The 5,807-nt window shown below is 45.0% G+C and overlaps 1 non-coding gene across 1 annotated transcript; it reads right to left on the reverse strand.

The window, feature by feature from the left end:
• Positions 1 to 257: 257 nt before the first annotated feature.
• On the reverse strand, positions 258 to 328 carry trnag-ccc (transfer RNA glycine (anticodon CCC)). The gene has a single exon. It is a non-coding gene; the product is annotated as a tRNA-Gly (tRNA).
• Between the last annotated feature and the right edge of the window lie 5,479 nt (positions 329 to 5,807).

The following is a 5,807-nucleotide window of genomic DNA, read 5'->3' on the forward strand; positions in this document are numbered from 1 at the left end:
CCACAAGCAAAGGGAGGTAGAAGTTTGGAACTCTCTTTCGCAAACAGCAGTTGATGCGAGCTTAATTGTTAATATTAAACCTGAGATTGATAGGTTTTTGTGAACCAAAGGAATTAAGGTCGATGATGCTCAGGCGGTTATATGGAGGGAGGTCACAGATCAGCCATAATCTCATTCAATTGCGGAACAGTCTCGAGGTGCAAAATGGCCGACTCTAGTTCCCAAGTTGCTCATTGGTGCAGAATGCAAAACGATCCTGTATTGGCCGGGAATCGAACCCGAGTCCCTCGTGTGGGAAGCGAGAATTCTACCACTGAACCACCAATGCTGGTACATCTACTAACTGCAAATGTCCACTTACGTCTCTTCGCTCTCATAGTGAATGAAAGCAGCAATTTGAGTAAAGTTGACTTGTGGCCGAGTGTATATTGTGACGACACCGAGACAGACAACAATGTCGTTTCAGCGCAGTTCATTCTGTAAAGTGTTACTTGATAATACAAGTCGTACATTCAAAACAAATTTGATAAAGAGAGACTAATATTGTTGATATGTAATAATTGGTGTAGAACCTGATATTGCTCTGCATCGTACATGGTACAAGAAGCGAGATTGGATGGACATAGCGCTCTGAAAGGATGGCGGATCGGGTATATGGGAGTGGAATTTTACCCTCGCTGAACGTCTCAGTTGCCTTTGGGTCTGATTTTTGCTCAGGGAGTTTCACTGGTTCAAACCGGATGAGCCCCGTTGTGTCCCCATTTTTAATCCAAAGTCACCATTTGGTTTCTCACATCTTTTCAGCGGCGCAGAAGGCAGGTTTGACTTATCTCCAGCAGAGCATGTTTGAGCACCAGAGGACAGAATGCAGCGGGTTTGTCCACGTAACACACGTAGACGAAATGAAGATAATCTTTCAAGAAGTTTTACAGATTGAAGCCGGCACGTGAATTTATCACAATTCAGGCGATCTCATGTGTGCAGAATGAAAAGGTAAAGGATGCTGCATTGTCCTGGAACCAAACCCATGTTTTCCCACCGGCAGACGAGGGTTCCACCACTGAACCGCTAATGTACACACAGCTGCAGGTTGCACGTGTAGCGTTGGACATATGTCTTGAATATGCAGTCTGCAAAGCTCCTGGGCAGCCTGTTTCACAGCCGCGCGGTACCTGTGGGTTAACGAGCGAATTATGCAAGGCATGGACTTTGAAATTCACCTGGGCGTTCAAAACCAACTCACACTCATAGTGCGAAATGCTCAAATAAATATGACCTGTAATGACCAGGCACTACTTCTCTCAGAGATAAAGAGATAATCCAGCCAAATGTTTACCTATAAGATTTCACGATATGGGGTTTAATTTAAGCTGCACCTTAAATTCAGCTTAATCACCGAATGTGGAGATTTATGCTATTATTTTCTTTGCGTGCTTCTCTCTACCTCTGTCTGCATTTCTTCTCTCTCTCTCTGTTTTCCCCTGATGGACTTATCAGGCTTCCTTGAACGGCTAGGTCCGGATGGAACATGGCTGTCGGATCTTCAGTCAAATGTTGTATTTCGACGGGATGATCTTTGCGATGTTCCGTCTCCGTTTTCGGAAAACGGAGACGGAACATCTGAAGGCCCAGATGGGCCTTCCCCTCCTCAGGTCCCGTCACCTCCGGGTAATGGGAATGCACCTGATCTATCACTCGGCCTTAATATCTGTATTCTCATTGCTTAAGAATAAGATAACGGGGTTACAGCTATTCTCAGGTCACATTTTAGAAATTAATACGTAACAGATTTATTCGAAAACTAGAAGCACGTGGGGTTAAAGGACCAGTGGTAATGCGGGCACGTAATTGGCTAAGGGATAGGAGGCAGAGAGTGGTGGTGAACGGATGTTTTTCTGACTGGAGGGAAACATGCAGTGGGATCCCCCAGGGGTCGGTACCAGGACTATTGCTTTTCTTGTTATATATAAATGACTTGGATGTGGGAATGGGGAGTACAGTTTCGAAGTTTGCGGATATTGCAAAAGTTGAAAAAGTTGTAAATAGTGAGGAAGATAGTAGCAGATTTCAGGAGGACATGGACAGAATGGTGAAATGGGCAGTCACGTGACAGATTTAATGCAGATCAGTGTGAAGTGATGCACTTTTGGAAGAAGAACATGGAGAGTTAGTATAATCTAAATGGAACAATTTATGCAAGAGCAGAGGAACCTGGAGGTGCATATTCACAAAACACGGCAAGTTGTTAAGGCGGTTTAGAAAGCATAAGGGATACTTTGCTTTGTAAATAGGGGCATTGAATACAAAAAAAGGAAGTCATACTAATCCTTACAAATCAGTGGTTAGGCCTCAGCTGGACGATATGTACAGTTCTGGACACCACACTTAAGGATGAAAAGGCATTGAAGGGGATTCAGAGCAGGTTGACCTGGATGATACCAGTGATGAGGGACTTCAGTTATGTGGAGAGATTGGAGAAGCTGGGATTATTCTCCTTACAGCAGAGATGGTTAACGGGAGATCTAATAGAGATATTCAAAATAATGAGGGGTTTTGAAAGAGCAAGTAGGGAGTAACTGTTTCCTCTGGGAAGTGGGTCGGTAACCAGAGGTCATAGATTTAAAATAATTGGGAAAAGAACTAGAGCGGAATTGAGGAGAATTGTTTCACACTGAGGGTTTGTTAAGATCAGGAACGCACTTCCTGAAAGGATGGTGGAAGCAGATTCCACAGGATCATTCAAACGGCAATTGGACATATTGAAGAGGACGAATTTGCAGGATTATGGGGAAAAATCTGGGGTGTGGGTCGAAATGGAAAGGTCTTCGAAAGAGCCAGCACAGGTACGATGGCCGAATGGCCTCCTTCTGTGCTGTAGGATTCCATGATTACCTTCTGAATCATTACAATTGATGCTATTCAGTGTTGACGAAACAAGAAAATTATAATCGTGATATTCGGCTTCGCCATTCCCTTATGAATATCGCAGATTATAATATCTGGGGGAGGGGGGATGAATGGAGGATAGAGTGCGGAGATTGGAATGGAAGCCCAGCAGAATGAACTTGGTCTCATCAGTTTTTGTTATTTTTCCTACCAGTTGCCCGATGCAGGCGGTGAACCTTCTCCTCGAGAGAGGATAGTCATTTCAGTTCGGAAGGAAAAAAGGTATCAAGAAAATCGGGTGACACAGACAGGGAATGATCCGGGACTTACAGCACAGCTTTTTAAACAGACACAGAAAAGGAATAATCTGGGCCTTACGGCACATCCCTTTTCAACAGACAGAGACACGGAATAATCTGGAATTTACGGCACATCAGTTTTAAACAGACACAGACACTGAATGATACAGGACTTCCCGCAAATCCTTTTAAACAGACACAGACACGGAATGATACAGGACTTACAGCACATCCCTTTTAAACAGACACAGACACGGAATGATCCAGGACTTACAGCACATCCCTTTTAATCAGACACAGACACGGAGTGATCCGGGACTTACAGCACATCCCTTTTAAACAGACACAGACACGGAATGATCCGGGACTTACAGCACATCCCTTTTAAACAGACACAGACACGGAATGATCCGGGACTTACCGCAAATCCTTTTAAACAGACACAGACACGGAATGATCCGGGACTTACAGCACATCCCTTTTAAACAGGCAGAGACACAGAATGATCCGGGACTGACAGCACATCCCTTTTAAACGGACACAGACACGGAATGATCCGGGACTGACAGCACATCCCTTTTAAACAGACACAGACACGGAATGATCCGGGACTTACAGCACACCCTTTTAAACAGACACAGACACGGAATGATCCAGGACTTACCGCAAATCCTTTTAAACAGACAGAGACACGGAATGATCCGGGACTTACAGCGCTTCCCTTTTAAACAGACAGAGACACGGAATGATCTGGGACTTACAGCACATCCCGTTTAAGCAGGCAGAGACACAGAATGATCCGGGACATACAGCACATCCCTTTTAAACAGACAGAGACACGGAATGATCCGGGACATAGAGCACATCCCTTTTAAACAGAGAGAGACACGGAATGATCCGGGACTTACAGCACATCCCGTTTAAGCAGGCAGAGACACGGAATGATCCGAGACTTACAGCACATCCCTTTTAAACAGGCAGAGACACAGAATGATCCGGGACATACAGCACATCCCTTTTAAACAGACAGAGACACGGAATGATCCGGGACTTACAGCACATCCCTTTTAAGCAGGCAGAGACACGGAATGATCCGGGACTAACTGCACATCCCTTTTAAACAGGCAGAGACACAGAATGATCCGGGACATACAGCACATCCCTTTTAAATAGACACAGACACAGAATGATCCGGGACTTACAACCCATCCCTTTTGAACAGACACAGACACGGAATGATCCGGGACTTACAGTACATCGCTTTTAAATAGACACAGACACGGAATGATCCGGGACTTACAACCCATCCCTTTTAAATAGACACAGACACGGAATGATCCGGGACTTACAACCCATCCCTTTTGAACAGACACAGACACGGAATGATCCGGGACTTACAACCCATCCCTTTTGAACAGACACAGACACGGAATGATCCGGGACTGACAACCCATCCCTTTTGAACAGACACAGACACGGAATGATCCAGGATATAAACCACAATTATGGTCGATTAGTTTCTCTGACGTTGACCATAAGATCGACTCTTTTTACCAGGACACCGCTGTCCGTTTGTTCCGTCGCGATCTCACAATCTCTGCACCTTCGTGGAAGGAAATGTTGCTGATTGCAGCAAACAACGCAAAAACCTCCGTCTGCCGTTTCGAGAAGCATGGGACTGACAGCCACAACTTCTGGATGGAGTGAATGAGAGAAACAAGACTTCAACACAATACCGACGAGGATGGGATTCGAACCCACGCGTGCAGAGCAAAATACATTAACAATCGATTGACTTAACCGCTCGGCCACCGCGTCACATAAGCAGAAACTGGAAAGCCCTTTTATTCAAAATGAAAATACTGGCTATGTTGCCAATCTGAAATAATAACAGTCGATGCTGGAAATCGTCAGCATTTCAGACAGAATCTTTAGATATAGAAGTAGAGTTAATGTTTCAGGTCGATAACCTTTCGTCTGAGCTGAGTCAGAATAAAAGCGCTTTTATTTTCATTTTTTGAATGCAAAGCCCTGGATTCTGAGGACAAGAATGTCTGACCATACAATATGACCTGCACATGCACCCAAATCGAGAATGTTGAAAATATCCAGTCAGCAGAAAACTTCGGTGGAAGAACAGATTTTGTCACTGCATGCAGCATGCTGGAAGGACCAAAGACTAATGGTGAGCGTGGGGAATTGCCAGGATACCAAGCATTAGGATTCACTCGATATTTTGGCAGAGAGACCTTTGGTGAATTTCAGATGGAACAGCAACATGTTGAAATCCAGTCGGTGTGTGAAAGAAAGCGAGTGCTGATGGAAGGGGCTGGGAGTTCAGCAGTGTGGAACCGTGTGCCCAAACACAGCAGTTAAATCCGATTCCCAATTAGTGAACCCATCCAAAAGGTCTGTTTGTTTGGTTGAGGGTTTTTTTATTCGTCCATGGGATGTGGGCGTCGCTGGCGAGGCCGGCATTTATTGCCTATCACTAATTGCCCTTGAAAAGATGGTGGTGAGCCGCCTTCTTGAACAGATGCAGTCCGTGTGGTGAAGGTTCTCCCACACTGCTGTTCGGTCGTGAGTTCCAGGATTTTGAACCAACGACTTGGAGGGGAACAT

The sequence above is a fragment of the Heptranchias perlo genome, chromosome 20 (assembly GCF_035084215.1).
Source record: "Heptranchias perlo isolate sHepPer1 chromosome 20, sHepPer1.hap1, whole genome shotgun sequence".
NCBI lineage: Eukaryota > Metazoa > Chordata > Chondrichthyes > Hexanchiformes > Hexanchidae > Heptranchias > Heptranchias perlo.